Source organism: Centruroides vittatus, unplaced genomic scaffold (genome assembly GCF_030686945.1).
Source record: "Centruroides vittatus isolate TY-2023 unplaced genomic scaffold, ASM3068694v2 contig_1408, whole genome shotgun sequence".
Classification (NCBI taxonomy): Eukaryota; Metazoa; Arthropoda; class Arachnida; order Scorpiones; family Buthidae; genus Centruroides; species Centruroides vittatus.
Window position 1 is genome coordinate 1,064,709 of NW_027120884.1, and position 18,249 is coordinate 1,082,957.

Genomic DNA, 18,249 nt, shown 5'->3' on the forward strand with positions numbered 1-18,249 from the left:
AAGCTGTCATAATGGCATCTGCCAGCGTTTAGTATAGAAATCAAACGAGATTTTAATCTAATTATAAGACACTGTTTATCGCGAAAGGATGACTCCAGTGTAGTATACCATATCCATGTACAGTACTTACCAATACGAAAGAATACACTTAAATTCGAGTGAATTAGTAACGCAATATTCAAGTTAGTTTAGAAAAAGTTAGACAGTTCCTTGTCATGGTACATGTATATATATATATATATATATGTACTCTTCAATCTCCAGAAAACATTCAACACGTCAGGCTTTATCTTCAAATACTGACAGACATTGAGAATCTCTGCGGAGCAAAAGGCAATAAAAACTAGTTCGGATTTTTTCTCATAAGAAAACGAAAGTCGAAAGAAAATTTCCACTTCGACACCGTCCGAGTATCAAGTCCCTGTGGACTCAAAGTAAAGAAAAAAAAAGTAATTTCCAACTGTACATCGAATGTAATAGCGTACTAGCGATCCAGACTTTTATCTGTCACTCGTGCTTGCTACCAACTAGATCGTGTCACGTATCGCGGTTTTTCTAACGTTATCTGCGTGACACTTGTCACGAATACCGAAGTGAAATACAGTCATTTACGTAGCAGTTTTCACGTGACTAAAGATTTTCATGTGAATTGTAATTAGCTTCAGTTTTCTCATGTTTTGGACTTTCTAAATTTCTTGCATGGTCTTTAATTCTTTACAAAAAGAAATTCTCTCGTCTCTCTCTCTATCTTTCTACTTTAGAGTATTAAATTATATCTAGAAGTTTGTTTAATTAGAAGTTTTAACAAAACCTTATTGGCATTCCCGAGTGAAATTAAAATATCACATTGCAAACTTTGATTAGAATATCAAATTTACACGAATGAATTACTTAAGATGATTTTAAACGCAATTCAATTATTATTATTAAAATTTCCGAATTTTCCTCTACTTAACAGTAGAATTAACAATATTATATAATTCATTTACATTTTATAATAAGTTCTAATCAGTTATTAATATTAATTAATCTTGTAAAGTAAGATTATGCTTGAAATATTTATATTAAAATCTACTCACGTGAAAATGTTTACTTAGATAATCTTAATGAAAGATTATAGATAATTAATAATTAATAAAATGCCTTAGTTAATAATATTTAATATATATAGACCTAAATATTACAAATATGCAAATTCGAGTATTTTGTAATATATATTAAAGTTTGTTTCCATGTTAAAATATATACTTAAATTTGCTTAAGTTAAATTATTAAAATCAATTATTAGAATTACTGAAATTTAATTTAGTAATTTAAAAATAAAATTTAATTTATTTAAAGTATTTTTTCATTTATAATTTACTTAATTTTTAAGTTATGAATTTTTAAAATTTAATTTATTTCGATTTGAAAAATATAAACAGTCGACTTCCTATTAAAATATATTAATTAAACTTTATTTTATAACTTTTTATAATTTTTTGAAACTTCACTGCTGTTCTCATCCCTTTCTCTTACTACCATAAAAAATTCTGTCTTAGGATTGTTCCATGTTCTCACGTGATTTTAGCTTAACTTTAGATATATCTTAACTGATTAAGAAAGAAAATTCATCTGTATGCTTTCACTGATATGAAAGATTTAGGTCTAATTAGGTATTTAATATAGCTTAAGTAAACAATTATACATTTAAATTTAGTATTTCTACACTTTTATTGAAATCGTATTTAAAAATAAGACTCGCTGTTCATTAAAAAAAGATTAAAAGTTGAATTAAAGAAAAAAATTGTATCCCCTGAGAAGATGTCTCGAGCCTCCTATCTCATAATTCTTGACCATGTGCACCCCAAAGTAAAAGCTTCAAGTTATTGATATAGTCCTTCATGATAAATTTTTTAATTTTAATTTTATATATATTTTTTAAATTTCATCTCAAAGAACTTTAAAATGAAAATTATCATAGTAAGGTTCGTTAAATGATTTGCTATGAGGAGATATTCTATGAAAAATCGTAATAGTCTAGCTTTTTTCTATAAATTTCAAGTTATTCAATATTTTCTACGTGTTATCTTTTTAGAAACAATCCAGAAAATCCAGTTTGAGATTATTATTTTTATCTTTTTCTTTTTTAGAAATAAAAAAGTCGCTGGTTCCTATAAACTTTCGACATCCTCCCTACTAAGTATTTTCTGATGGTCATTACATAAATTGACTATTAAAATCATGAATAATTTAAGGAATGATGGCTCAAAAACAAATTAAAATTTCATCGAATATTTTGAAGAAAATTCATTCTTGATCCCATAATTTCCTTGAAAATATCTTGTCAGAGATATGAAAGTGCTCTATTAAATTTTGAGCTATACTTTTATGGAGAATAGCGCTCAAAAATAAAACGATAATTGACCTAGTTCCCAACTTTTTTATGTTAAAAATCCTTCGTTTTCTCATAAAATTCTCATATTTTTCGGAAATTTAAAATTATCGATCGATCTTGTTTATTCTCTAAAGTCCCTACAGTACAGTACAATACATATCGGATTCTTTGGGTTTATTGCAAAAAAGTAGGTTTATTTTTGAATTTTTTTTGTTTATAGTAAACTAGGTTCTCTATTTATTGAAATCATTTCTAAAATAACAAACTCCTTTTTTACACTAAACAATTCGGCATTTTTATATATGTATATCTATTTTTTCAATATTTTTAGGTATACCATAAACTTCGTAGAAGACTTGGATGAATATAAATACATATTTTAAAAATTACCTTATAAATAATGAAACGTGTTTACGGAAAATTAATCAATACAGTTTAGGAAATAAGCCTTTTTATGTGTAATTATGCAATTAAAAATTCTCGTTTCTACAGTAAACTAATTTAAATTTTATTATATATTACTGATATGTTATGAGAGGAGGAATTCTCATCAGTTCACGTTGCGTACTCTTTTCATATCGAAAATTATGTGAATAAACCAAAATTAAAATGTGCAATAATCTTCAAATTTTTTAAAAAAAAAAACAACCTTAATATAAAGCAACTTTATTTTTTAAAATGAATTTTTTAGTGAAAACTGGAAATTTCTTTTATGAGAATATTATATCCAAATTTTACCTATAGGGGAAATTCTAGTATTTCTTATACATTTTACATAGTGGATATTACATAAAAACAACATAAAATAAGATTTTTACACATATAAACATGTATAATGATAATGTGAACACATTTCTGAATAATTATTGAAGAGTTTTCAAGCATTTCGGTGAAGATCCTCAATGCTCGATATATTTTGCAATACGTTAATTTGTTATATTTACATTTAGAACTTGTATCAGACTACTCTAGAGATACTTTTCAAACATTCTATGACTAATTAAAGTTTAATTAAGATCGAGTTTAAATCGATACGAAATTCTTCAAATAGAATTGTTTAAGCACGACATTCAAAAAGGTTTATTTCAACGTTTTAGAATTTAATATATTATGTTCATATTTTATTTTATTATAAAAATTTATTATTTTTATAATATAAAATTGAAAAAAGTCAACGTTTTTCAGTAGATTAACTCGAAACAATTCTTGAAATTAATTGTTTGCACACATAATTACATAGATGTGTTTCTCTACGCATTTTCGATTTATCTTAATAAATTTTAATATAAAATAAAAACATTAGTTCAGTACTTGTGTTTAATTTGTTATTATATTGTGTAATTTAATACAAAAATAGACTGTAATCTGATAAGTAAATGGTGTTAAACTTTGCAAGCCAATGTAAACTTATATTATTACTTTGTTTGTCTATAAACGTATTTTTATAGTAATTTGAATGAAAACTCGCATACTTTCAAAAACATGTGAAAATATGCGAGTCTTTTGTATCTTGTTTATTCTTGCAATTAATAGTATATAATAATTGCAATAATAATAGAACAGCTGTGTATAAATCAGTTCACATTTTAAAATGAATTTTGATATGTTACTGGCGTAGTCGATATATTATCGTGTTAAACGAAAGCAATTTAATTCTAATTTAAGTTCATTCAATAGGACAATTTCATCAACAGACATAAATGATGAAAATTTTATAAATTTTTTAGAATATTTTATATAGAACTTAGATTCTGTTTTAATGAAATAAAATACTTCTGAATATACCGTAATATATTTCTTTTTAAAATTAAATAGAAGGTTATATAAAACTCGGTGCTCCATATTTTAAAACAAGTTTACAAAAGAGAAACTAAAACTATATATTATATATGAAATTATGCATAACATTTTCTAATTTTCAGTAATAAATTTTTGTATAGGGCAGCTGAATAATGATTACTGTACATTATTTAATAAATTATATCCAAAGAGTAAACACTAATTAATAAACTTCAAACTCCATCAAAGAAATTGATCAAAACCTTCAAGACTCATCAGTAACCGAGTGGATAGAACCACTGAACACTGATAGTTGGTCGTGGGTTCGCATTTGACAAAGAACGTAGAGTTTTCCTTGCTGTTTTCATATGTCACTTACTGTAAATAGGGCTAATTTCTGATAGAAAGTCCTCTAAGGAGCGTCTGACCGAAGGACTAGCTACGTGAAGTTTTCCTTGTACTTTTCAGGTATCAAGCACTTACTGTAAATAGAAGCCAGTTTACCATAGAAAGTCCTTCGGGGAGGCACCCCGTTACTAGATCGCTTATATATTACGTTGTCTTAATTTCACCAATTCAATTCGAAACTTACATAAAAAGAATATATTCTGGAGTGGGATTCGAACCCACGATATTTGAATTATCTCATTTATTTGGGTATTTTTTTGTAAATTTAATGAAAATTATACAAGATTAATAATTTTTATTAACTTTACATGTATATATGAAATCCGTTGTGTATATTATAATATTAACTTAGCTTTATTGTCGTATTTCAATGTTTACTTTTACATATCACACAGCGTTTTTTCTAAATAACAATCTTAATTCTATTTATTAATAATAAAATATGTTTTCATGTTTATATAAAAATATATTTTATTATTAATAAAGTTAGTTCAATCAATAATAAAAAGTATTTTTGTGTTTATATAAATATATAAAAGTGTATAAACCTTAAAACGAGATAACTATTAATATTACAATTATTATTTTCTCAAAAAAACAATTTTTAAATAAGCTTAATTTTATTTTTATTATTATTGTTTTTTTTTAAATTTCTAACTCTTAAAATAAAGTGAAACGTGATAGTTTATTAGTGAACTTGTTTTGGTAGAAGTAAAGCATGAGGGCAAGGACATCGATGTTTTTATAGGAGAAGAGATCGAGTTACTAACAGACTACTGTGTGAGAAAATACCAGAACAAGAAACTTCAAAGCAAAATTAATTATCATTAGTTAAATAAGTGAAATTAAATATTAAAATTAGAGAAAGTTTCTCAACTTTATCCGATTAAAGACATTGATAATTAGGTAACACAACTATAGGTTAGTTATATTGTTATTTTTAAAGTTTAACTAAGTTGTATTTTATATACAAACTAGAAGATGCCCCGGCAAAAGACTAATAACAATAAACATTAACATGAAAACTATATTAAAAATTTGGTTATTTATCCCACCATTGTTATGTTTATCACGAAGTGTCAAAGAATGAAATCAGGAGTGGAGTGTATTCAGATTTAATAGCGATAGATCCTAGAGAGTAACTATGAAAAATTTGATTCAGATTGTGAAAGGATTTAGAAGTGTGAGAACAGACAGCCAGACGTTCTATTTTATAAACACATAAATTTTGAAATTGCCTTTCAATTAATTTACAAGATTTTATTTTAAACCTAGCTATAGATGTACGATCTTTAATAAAAATTTTGTGTTATTTTTCGGATTTTTTTAATTAAAAATATTTAAAGTAAATTTGAAAAAAATAGAGAATTTTGATTATATTGTAAAATATTACTTTTTTAAAATTTTTAATTTAAAAAATTAAATAGAAAGACGTTTCAGAGCTCCAAATCCGAATAGAACAAACACAATTTCATACATTCCAATTACACGATCGTATTTTTTTTTTTTATAGAAAATCTAAAATATTATTATTTCAATTGTATATAAGAAATTTCGAATTATTAAAAATATTAAAACAAGGTAAGGTACCTTGTTTAGAAAGCTTTATTATACAGAATTTACGAGATTTTTTCACGAGTTTGTGAGTGAATTGTAAGGTGCACACACACGCTTTCTAAAGTTAAATAATGCATATAAAGTAGCATTAAAAGAAAGGTAAGACGAGGAAAAAGAAAATTAATACCAATAAATACAGTAGTATTGTTATTATTACATTGATTCTTAGTAAAGAAAAGTTTTTTCGCTTGGCTATTCAGACAAAGAATTGAAGAAAGTTTTTAAACCTTATAACAACAGAATAAAATCGATGATTGACAGCTTAGTAAGCATACCATCCACATTTTTAAGTGTAATTCCACAAACTAATCCTTGCCGTAAGCGAAAATCTAAGTTTTTAAAGCACCTTTTTTCTTCCTTTTTTTTATAGAAAATAAAAAGAAAATTCTTACTTTTTTCTCTTATATTTTCGACTTTCGTAGGGTCTAACCAATACTCTTCTGAAAGGTCAAGTATAAAATCATTGATCAAGTTGTTCAGTTCTTTTTTAGATAATTAAATTTTTTAGGCAAGTTGCTTAAAAAAATCTATAATTAAACATTCGCTAGCGTATAAATTTACATCAAAATTTTGCATATTTTTACTGTAAAAACACACCCTTAACTAGCTTTCTAATAACATTGCAACTTGTGCTAATTTTAATTAAATTTCTATAAGTTTATTTATAAGAAAAAGTAAAAAAACATACAATATTTTGGTGTGTTTATTGATTATCTCAGAAAATATAACTGCAGATAAAAAAAAATCTATAAAGGTAAACTATAGAAATATGAACAATGGGGTGATTCTTGTCACGTAACCAACAATAATCAAACAACGAGAACCAAATAAAAATAAAATAAAATAAAACTAGAGAAGTGGTGATAAGTTTTTACATGATTTTAATTAAGTAATTGTATTTAAATAAACTAAATTAATTTAGACCAAATAATAGATTTTTCCAGTTATTTATAGATGAAGAGACGTCTTTCAACATTGAAAAAGTGTTGAATATTGATTAATATATGATCTATATTTTTAATTACACCTATAAAATAAAGCTAAAACGAATAAAAGCTGTTTAAAAAAGTATGAAAATTATTCGTTTTTAGTACATATTTCACTATTACAGTATCATTAAACAAAGTAGTAAATATTCATACATAACACACACTAAGCACATTCCATAGAAAGTAAAGGTATGATTTTAGAGTGTTGGAACGAAATGTTTTCCACATAATAAAATAAAATTTTAAAAAATTATTGGAGATCAAACGAGTATAACGAAGAAACTTATAGAAGAAAGTTATAACAACAATACAAGTGAAAGATTACAAGAAAAATATGAAAAAATATACCTTATCCTTTCAAAAAAAATAAAAAAATGCCAATAAACCGAGTTCGAATCCATTAGAAGGACGTAGAATCGAAAATGTTTGGGGTCTGGATCATAGCCAAACCATGTAAGGAAGTACGAATGTTGGGGAAAAAATGCACAATGAATTCTAACAGTCGAGTGACGTGCAAGATTAGAACATTGATTTAGTAATTGTCAGACCGGTTAGTTTACAAGTCCCCACAGTCAATAAATCTGACGGAAGCATATCGACTCCAGCCACTTCCATACATCACTAGCACTCTACCGATTTAACAATAAGTTTCAACTGTCTACACCTGAACTAGTAGTCCTCTTAATTGACGTCGTAGGATATACATGGCCATGAGAAAAACTATATTCTAAAACTTATCTCATTAATCAAGAAGAAAGGTGAAAAAGGAAGGTATGCTGTCTACTGTTTCACTTTGCTTTAACTAGAGTTTTCATCTTGTATAATTTTCAAACAAATTTTTCTATCGTAAATCAAATTTTTAGTTTTTATAAGTCGACATTTTTTTGAAGATTATTAAAATATATTTTTTGACAGATTTTAAAATAATTATAATAAAGTAAATTTTTTTCCTCCCCACATCTCTTGCTGTTCTACTTTAAACTGATTTCTTTGAAATTTCTGATAAGAACCATTATAAAATTATATTGATTTTATAAACAATTTAAGTTATTTCTGTAAAGTTAAATAATCATTATAACTAATGTGAGTACAGATAAGTCAAGGAATAACTTTTCTCCTCGTACAGAATTTCTGGATGCAAGAAATATATCTTATCACCAATCTCCCTCGTCATTTTTAACGTATCTGTTAAGAAATTTGGATATGTAAATTTAACGTTCGCATCCCTCTTACTGCTAAATTTAGTTTAACAAATCGGATTTTTCCAACAACTTTATGATGAATGAAAAGTAGAGCAAAGCTTATCTCAAGAATATTGATTGCGTGTAGATGTATACGAATCTTTATCGTCTGTAACAAGAGAATATACTGTGTATAATCCTTCAGTACATTAATACTGGATTTATACTAGTGCACAAGCAATATTTGATAAACTTAATACTGTATAATCATTAAATGTATCTATCAGTAATACGTCGAATGATGTTTACAATACTACACAATTGTACAGCTCTAATAGGATTTATAATACTGTATAACCATTTAATGTACCAATTCGCAGGATTTATAATATTATACAGCACAGTACAATTACGCTATTAGAGGAGGTTAAAGGTCAACGATTCAGCAAAATTGAAGCATTACTGCAAGATGGAAATTGGAGGCGTTTAAACTCGATTCCCATTTTTCTGTATAGAAATTAAGAGATAAATCTGCTTCAAAATTTAAACACGTGGATTGTTTTTAATCAAGTTGGGAGTAACTTAAATTACAGGTGAAATTATGTATTTAATTTAGTTTACTTCACGAACGTTATAAAGAGATACAATCTATGAGAGGGTAAGTATATTCGATGTGTCACATGCATGTATGAGCATTAATAGTGATTAAACGAAGGTATAGTTGAGTAAGATTGATTAAGAATAAATGAAAAAGAAAGTGAAAGTAGTGTACAAAATATTTCGTAATGCTAAAACTAAACATTATGAATTAAACATTTGATTAATTATGCGTCAACATTCATATTTTTATACATAAAAGATCAAATTATGATTATTTAAATACAAGTTACAATTTAATAAATAAAATATGGGTATTAAATATAAGGACATTTGATTATAGAGAAATTTTTAGATTTTTTATAGGCCTTATATATATATAATAATAATAATAATAATAATTTACTAGTAAAATATTTTTTTAATGTTGATTTAATTATTAATTTGTTTTAAAAATAGCAAAACCAGGAACATTAAAGATATCATCTAATGATTTTATAACTAAATTTTCACGCAAAATCGATAGTCCTTGTTTAAGAATCGATATGGGATCGTTATAAGAATTGTTAAAATTTATTGGAAGATTAAAAATGCTCGATAATTTAATTCTTCATAATTAGATAAAAAAATTTAAAAGTTTTCTACTGTTTTACTGTGTTTATTTAACTAAAAAAATGTAAAATTTACATATTTTCTTCGATAAACAATTAAAAATTAATGGATAAACTGTAAAGTCTAAAAAAATCACTGACTGAACTTGCGTATAAAACCTTTCAACTCTTTAGAGAGAGAGTAGTCGAAATGACGTCACTCTCAGATTGTAATTAATTAAAAAGTAAAAATTCGATACCGTTTAAATAAGGAATAACTTAAACTTCTCATAACTCGAATATAATTTTTGAGTTATTTTCAAATAATACTTTTTATAACCGACATAAAACAATACTCATAAGACAGTTACATTACTTAAACACCTCATAATACTTCCGCTAGATGGAGACATCAGTAACATCTCTGATGCATCACATTTATTGTGTGACTCGTCGGTTACTCGACCCGCTTGTAGCGTTTTTATAATTACCGAAACATACGCAGTAACTTTAAAGATAATTATATAAATCTTTGATATATTTTTTTTTTTTTTTGTTACATTCCATGAGAAATTTTATATCTTCCCGTAATTGCTTCGGGGGTATGGTCGGTCACGTGATTATATTTGACACTTTTTCATCTGGTCAATATCAAAAAGGACCGGATGTATTTGCTTTTGTTTCGATTTCTTAGATCCTTAATGACAAACGTTGTTTGAGAAAATCCTATTTTACCGGATATGTTCGAAAATCGTTGACGTTTGTTTATTTTAATTAGAAGAACGAACAAAGTTCCTCTTGCTAACGTCACTGATAAGAGAATCGGTAGCATTTCATTACACTTCTGTAAATTATAAAATGTATTTTCTTTACATGATGCGGAAATAGTATTAAGTATTAAAAACCCCTTCATTATTTTTATAAGAAATCTATAAATAATATATCTTATGATTTAAATTACAAATTGTAAGAAAAATCTCGTTTCTAAATTTATAAATAATAAATTTATTTTTATTTAATTCACTTAATTTATAAAATAAATGAAAAACAATAAAATGTAATAAATATTTCGTTTTTTAATCAATAAAAAAGTTATTTTATTAAAAATTCTTTTTTATAAAAAATATAATTTTTTTTAAAAATCATTCACGTGTCATCAATAATTGTTTACTTTTTGACTAATTAGCATGTCTGTGCGTTGTTGTGTGACGTTTACTTTCGAGTGTTTGACACGTTGACGTATGACTTATCACTGACCCGCTGTCTACTGATGATTGGGTGTGGTGAAATGTTCGAAAGTGTGTAACTCGATAGCACCAATAATACCGCCATTAGTGGAAATTATAGCTAAGTTCTCTCACGAGAGAAGATATTTGTTAGTCCTTTTATGTCACTTTTTTCTCGTGAAATTTTCTTGCGCTATCACTCGACACGTAACGTTCATAATGGGTGCTGTAATTGAGAGTATAGCCATAATATTACTTATTTTCAGTATCATTTGAGAATAATGGGTCGTTTGTTAAAACGATGAACGTCAAATTTTGTTTGTTTGATGTGAATATCTTTTAAAAAAGAAAAATAATAGATTCAACAGAATAAAAATTGTTTAAATATTTAATTTTAATCTTAATTATTTGTATTATTTATCCCTCTTTCCTAATTTATTCTGTTTAGTGTTCAGAATGAGCGCACTTTGCAGGGGATTTAATGATGATATGAGGAGTGTTTCTAGGCGTATGTGTATATAAATAGTCTCATTCTCTTTTAAAACGGCAAACAAACCAAATGGTTTGTTAAAATTTTTAAAAAATACATAAAATGTTGCCAATAGGATTTATCTAAACAAAAGAGTTTGTACATGAAATATCGTCCTTCTGCATCGTGACGTGCACCCCGCGACCGTTAACAATAAATGTAACGTGAATATTTTTGAAGTTTTTTTCAAATAAATATATTTAGAATAAAAAAATATATGTGTGATTTTATTAGTTTAAATCATCAAAATATACAATAAAGAAAATTAATACACAATATATATAGTATTAATATACTATAATATACTAGAATATAAGCATACTTATCTATAGAAATTAATTTTAAAATATTCTTCATCACAAATGATTACTTTCGTGTTATATATTTTGAATAAAATAACCATAGATCAGCATAGATTTTATATGCAATAAAGATATAGTGATAAGTCTATGCGTATTTTTATAAATTCATTGCCGTGAACATGTCTTTTTGCTATTATTTTGGTTAGAAAAACAATAATTTAGCAAAATTAGCTCAGAATTGAGATGTAGTGTGCAAGCTAATCAATCATAAGCGTGCAGGAAATTTTTGCATGGACTTTGTTATTGAACATTATAAATAAAATATCATCAAATAAAAACATGTGCCGGTACTTTGACATGTTTGGGTACTAAAAAACACTATTAGGATAATTATAAAGGCATTTAATAATAGACTAAACTGTACAATAATTATTCATTGATTTAATATAGTAATAAAATGTAAATGAATTTATATACCAAATTATGTATTAAAGAAAAAAATTTATTAATTAAAATTAATTTCTTTTGTCTTATTGTAGGAAAATATCAATTTTTTAAAATTAGTTATTGAGTAAATTAATTGATGTTTAGAGTTTTATAAGCAGGGAAATTTTTATTGAATTTCCTGTATAATTAAAGAAGTGGGTTCGGATCTATCCTGAAGATTTCGTCGATCATCTAAAAGTCCAATTTTTTTTTTTTTTTTTTTTTTTTTGCTTATACGCTAAATCTATATTAATGTTACCTTTCTGCTTAAGTTTTTTTGATATTTTGGAAGTTAATCATGTGCTAAGACAGCATTAGTTTTGGCCATGCAATACACAAGCTAGATTACTGTACACAGATTCCAATTCAGAAAAGCTCTCAATAAGTCAAACCTACGACGTCAGCAGGCAAGATTCCAGAATTTTGAAAGTAAAATATTTTTACTTTCATATTTAACAATATAATAATGTAAATATAAATATTTAATCTATAAACAAACCTTTATGTATGTGATTACTTAAAATAAGTTTTACTCAAATTATTTAAAGTATGTTAAAGTTTAATAAATGTATATAACGGCCCGAAATTTATAATAGGATTTCCGTAAATAATGTATAATTTAATTACAATCTTTACTTTAATATCAATATTATAAATGCAGTGTTAATGCATAATTTATTTCATAGTTACAATTAAGTAACATTTGATTAATTTATAACTGTTGTTATATGAGTTTATATCGATGATTTATTGACCAAATATAACTTTAATACTATTCAAATATAAATTAATTGTAATAATGTTTAATATATATTTTATTATTCTTGTATAAATTATTTTATATCGTGAATGTTTTAGAATATTTATATTATGATGAGGTAATAAATTGGATCATCCATACACAGGCCTATTTTTTAATTAAATTTGAGTGTTAAGAAACTAAAAATTATTATTATTTTGTTAATTTTTGATAATTATGTAATAATTAATGAAATAAAATTAAAAGTTTATTATATTCGCTAGCTGACAGTACTAATTTCTTACTATTAGTTACTGAAGAGTGTAACGATTGATGAATCACGTGATTCGATTAACTGTACGTCGTTATTGGCAAAACTATTCACTATTCGCGATCGACTGATCATGAATAGTCGATATATTCGTTGAATATATAATATTCTTTATTGTGATTGTTTATTATAAAAAGTTTATCACACTGCAAAGCCATCATTGTGAAGCACTAATAATGCTCTCCCCACAAAAATTAACACTATAGAATACTACATAAGCTTTAATATTAACTTTAAAGCAATATTAAACATTTATTCAATATTGTTCCTGATAATAAATAAATAAATAAATAAATATGGCAATGTCAAATTAACAATATTAAATTTTCTCGAAAATATGACAATTAGCTAATTTTCTTAGCTAATTTTCGAATTTATGACAAATGTTTGAAGTTATTTATTTAATAATTAATGACATTATTATATAATTTATAATTATAAAAATAAACAATTTTGAAGCGATGACAACTTATATCATAGCAACAGTTTATTAAAGTACTCGACACGTTTACGTTCAAATATATTATATTATAAAAAAAAACATTTACTTTTCTTACAAAAATATGAAAAGAAGCCTGAGGCAGTTACTTATAATATAATTTCTACGTCTTCGCTTATTTTCTACTTAATTTTCGTATCGAAATTTGTAATGTCACGCTTCTTGCACTGCTAAAGTCTCATAAGGTCTCAGTCGTAACTATTTGATATTTTGTGAGTAAACTGGTTTGTATCCTGCAAGCTGTCGAGCTTGCAGGATCCAGTGTATCTAAGATTTGACTTTTCCGACGTCTCACGATGCCTCTTGATCTTTTTTACAGATTTTGCTTAGCTTCGATCTTTCTCCTAGGAGCGTTTTATGTGTTTCTCTAAGGAGGAATGTGGAAAAGACGTAATTTTCTTCTAATCATTGTTTAGAAGTCTCTATTACTTTTCTAGCAATATAGCAGAATAGTAAATAAGTATATAAATAATAAATCCACTTTAAAAATTTAGAACTCTGATTTAATTTTTTCTAACTTTTCAGGTACAATCCTAATTTAAATTGTTCCTAAATTATATTTTAAAAATATTTTTCCAAATTAAAAATAAACGTAAGAGAGAATATTATACACCATTAATTTTAACATCGTTAATATCCTCTAATACAATAAATTAAATAATATATGACAATATTATGTTAATGTGTTATGCATAATATTACAAGTACTAATAATACAGATTGATGATTATTGTGTTATATATAATAATCAAGTCTACTAAATACATATTCCTTAATATAGTTTTACATATACACACAAAATAAAGAAATATTTGAATTAATTGCTACAAAAATATAAAATACTTTATTAAATATCAATAAATAATTAATTTATAACGAAATAATAAGAAGAATATTATATGTTTCTTTTATAAATTTTGTACTTTAAATTTAAAAAGAAATTCGATTCAGTAAAGATGTGGGTTCGGACCTCATCGAAAAGTTCGAACCCACTCCTCATCTCGTGAATGTATTAAAACTAATTCGCTAAATTTTAATGTTTTAAAACGTTTTATATTATTGACGAATGAAAAAGGAAGAACAAGAAATGAATTTAGGCCATATCAGAGAAAATAATCGAAGTTTAATTTATGTAACTTATAACGATGTTTCTGTATTATTGGATTTTCAATGGATCGATTTAATAGTTTAGAACTTAGAAAGAGTCTCTGTAGACCTATTGCCCGAACACCTAATCTGTTGCATAATGAATAGGAGAGTTGCAACAACACTCGCTGGCCATACTTTAGCCTATTTTAACAAAGTTTTATTTGCTTTACATTGTTATTGCAAATTGAAGTTTCAGTTCTATTTACGCTATTTCCTGTAGTAAATATAACAATTTTTCGTATGTTTTATTTTTAATTCTGTTATATATTTAACAATTTAGAAATTTTAAATAAATAAATATATGTATTTATTTATTTTATTATTTAAACTTTTCAGTAGTAAGGTATAATGCTGTGGTTTACTTATGGGGGTGATGTGTGTGTGTGTGTGTGTGTTGAATCCCCGGAACTGCAAGTAAACTTTGATGAAATTATAAAAGAGTTGGAGAAAAACCTTGAAAATTTGAATTCCTACTATAAGTTGTATGTATTAGAATTGTAATGACTACGTTGTTTATAAGTAAATGATACTTACAGTACGCTTAATTTTTCTTCGTTCTGAGTGTACTCTTTATATCATTCTTCCAGATCAACCTCAGAGCAAAATCATAGTTATGCTATTAGAGTCAAGTATCAGACAAATATACATTTTTATTTTTTATAATTTTCTTCTGGTAGCACTTTTGAGAAACTTAAACAAGATGATGTAACTAGTATATAATTTATACATTTAAGTATTATATTTTCCTCCGAAAAGTGTTAGATAGATGACCGGCACGACTCTATTGTTAAAGGAAAGGTATTACGTACAGGGGTAAGTCACTACTAATTTGAAGTGGAAAGCATATATTTTATATTAAATAAATTGAAAATATGATTAAAAATTGCAACCCGGCATTGTGACGATGTTACAATAAATAATTACTCGTTCTATTTTCTACTCTATTGAAGATGATTTAATTATGTATACCTATATCTGAATAAGTCATTTAATTATCTATATTTATACATAGGTATAGATAATTAGGAAAATACTTGTTAGGTGATGTTCTAACTTTCGTATATCCCTTTATTAAAGTAGTATGTGAACTACAGTTTGATGTATAAAATAGTGTGATGATGAGAATTGCATGACCTATTTTCGTAATAAATTAATATTTTATAACAAAATTAATTTGATAAAATAATTAGTAATGTTGATAATATCTTTATCACATACGAAATTGTATAGTTGAATTTGTGGAGTTTACTTGCATCATATTGAAGCTTAAGATAATGCAGTGGCGATGCGTTAAAGAAGGGTTTATTGTATTAATATATTGTAAAAGTTAATGAAAATTCTAGATTAAATTTAAAAGACGGATTACGTAGAAATAAGCGTAGGTTTGCCACAGATATAAATTTTAATTTTAATCAAGGTAAACAGGATAAAATTTTGCAAATATGTATATTAGAAACAAAATTATTTATATTTTAATTAATTTTTAAATAAGAGAAAATATTCTTAATGCTGGTAGAATTAATTTATTTTAAAAAAATGACAATTTTTAACTAAAAATTAGTTATTTTTTAATTTTCAAACCTTACTTTTTTCTGGAAGAAACTTTCCTGTTATTGTTAAGATGTCAGGAAAACCCGTTTATCGAATGATAAAACTTTTTTTTTTTTTTAGAATTTTAAAAAAATTTTCTTATACGTTTTTTAAGTCAAGCAAGGGGACATTTTAACTTCATTTTAAAAGTTAGAAAAATCAAATTTATAATATTTTGTAATACGCTGCTAGATCAGAGACAGGTTTTATATACTTATAAAATATTATTTTGAATTATGAAAGTATATCGCTGTATTTTAATTATAGGAAAAATAATGTATTAAAATTGATTTTTGATGCATAATTTCGAGCAGAAAGTTTTGAGTAATAAAAATTTATCAAATGAGGAAATTTTAAAATCGCAAATTTATATGTCACCGACATAGTAGTGAATATGCTGAGCAGAATAATTATATTTTTATGCTCCAAGCTACTTGTTCAGAATTAGTTATCTTTTTTACTAGTAAAATATTAAAATTTATAGACTTTATACTGAAAGCTTATAAATTTTAACTAAATAAATGAATGGAAATGTTAAAATTCACGCTCATATCCAAATATACTTTTATCTAGAATTTAATTTAAATAAGGATCCAAACCTAAATTTTTTTAGAAAATCTAAAAAGAAAGTGTAGAGATTGTGTAGTGAACCAGCAATAAAAATTACACATATTCTATATTAATTAATTACTAGCAATTAAATCATATTTAAAGGCATCCCCCTTTTGATGAACTGATAAAATTTCAGGAATGATATTTTAATTTCCTTGTATTTAATTATTAAAATCTATCTATTAAATTAATTGATAATTCTAATGCCAAGTGTTTTTTACTCAATTTAATACATAAAACAGACTACGTAATTATCACGCTTTAATGTATAATGACAACATATATAAATAGAAAACAAGGGAATTACCTATGCAAGCTATTGACGACGAGTCGACATTTTGCATTCAAAACGGTTTGCTTGTCACAACGAAATTAATGATATAGATAATACAAAGTTCAGTCGGGTTACGACTATGGACGCCCTGATAACAGGACGACATCGTATCTGCCCCTCTATTTCAGGTATACGTCACGCCCTCCGGATAGCAATTGTTGGAGAAGAGAAAAGAGGGTTTAAAAAGACCACTCTCCGGGGAAATCAAATAGGATGTCGGCAATAGAATGACGTCATAAACATGACAGACAGGTGGTAGAGTGTTGTACACTTTAGCATCATTACGTATCTCGTGTCTATATCTTTGTTGACAAGTTACCGAGGTAAAATTGACAACTAACGAGCCACTGTATGTTTTTGGCTTGCCGGCTGTCAAAACTTTGAAATGGTCTAAGGTATAAAATCAATCAGGATCCTTCTTATAGGTAGTGTTTTGTCTGTGTTGTTCACGGTCCGATAGATGAAACTTTTTCATTTATTTCTAGACATAGCGAAAATGAATAAGATCGTTATTTTGCTACAAATGAAAGATGCCGATACTCACTCTTCCCCAACGAATATACCATGAAATAAAGGCGTTAGAGAGAATCTGCCATAACAAAAATGAGGGCATGATTTCTCTCTATATATATATATTACCCACGTATGATTTTTCGTTACGGTAGATAAATGCTTCTTAATGGCTCAATTCCTATATTCCTGTGATTTAGATACGTCTTTCGAAAATTCTGATGGTTTTTATAGATACTGTATATAAGGTGTAGATATTAGTTATAAGCTGTGTTTATTGAGTCTACAAGTCGATTTCATATATCCTATATTGAAATCTATACTTTAAAAGGTTACACGAGAAATTTTTTAGGTTTAAAAATATGTTTTTAATATTATCAAATTTTTGAAATTTTTCTCTTTAA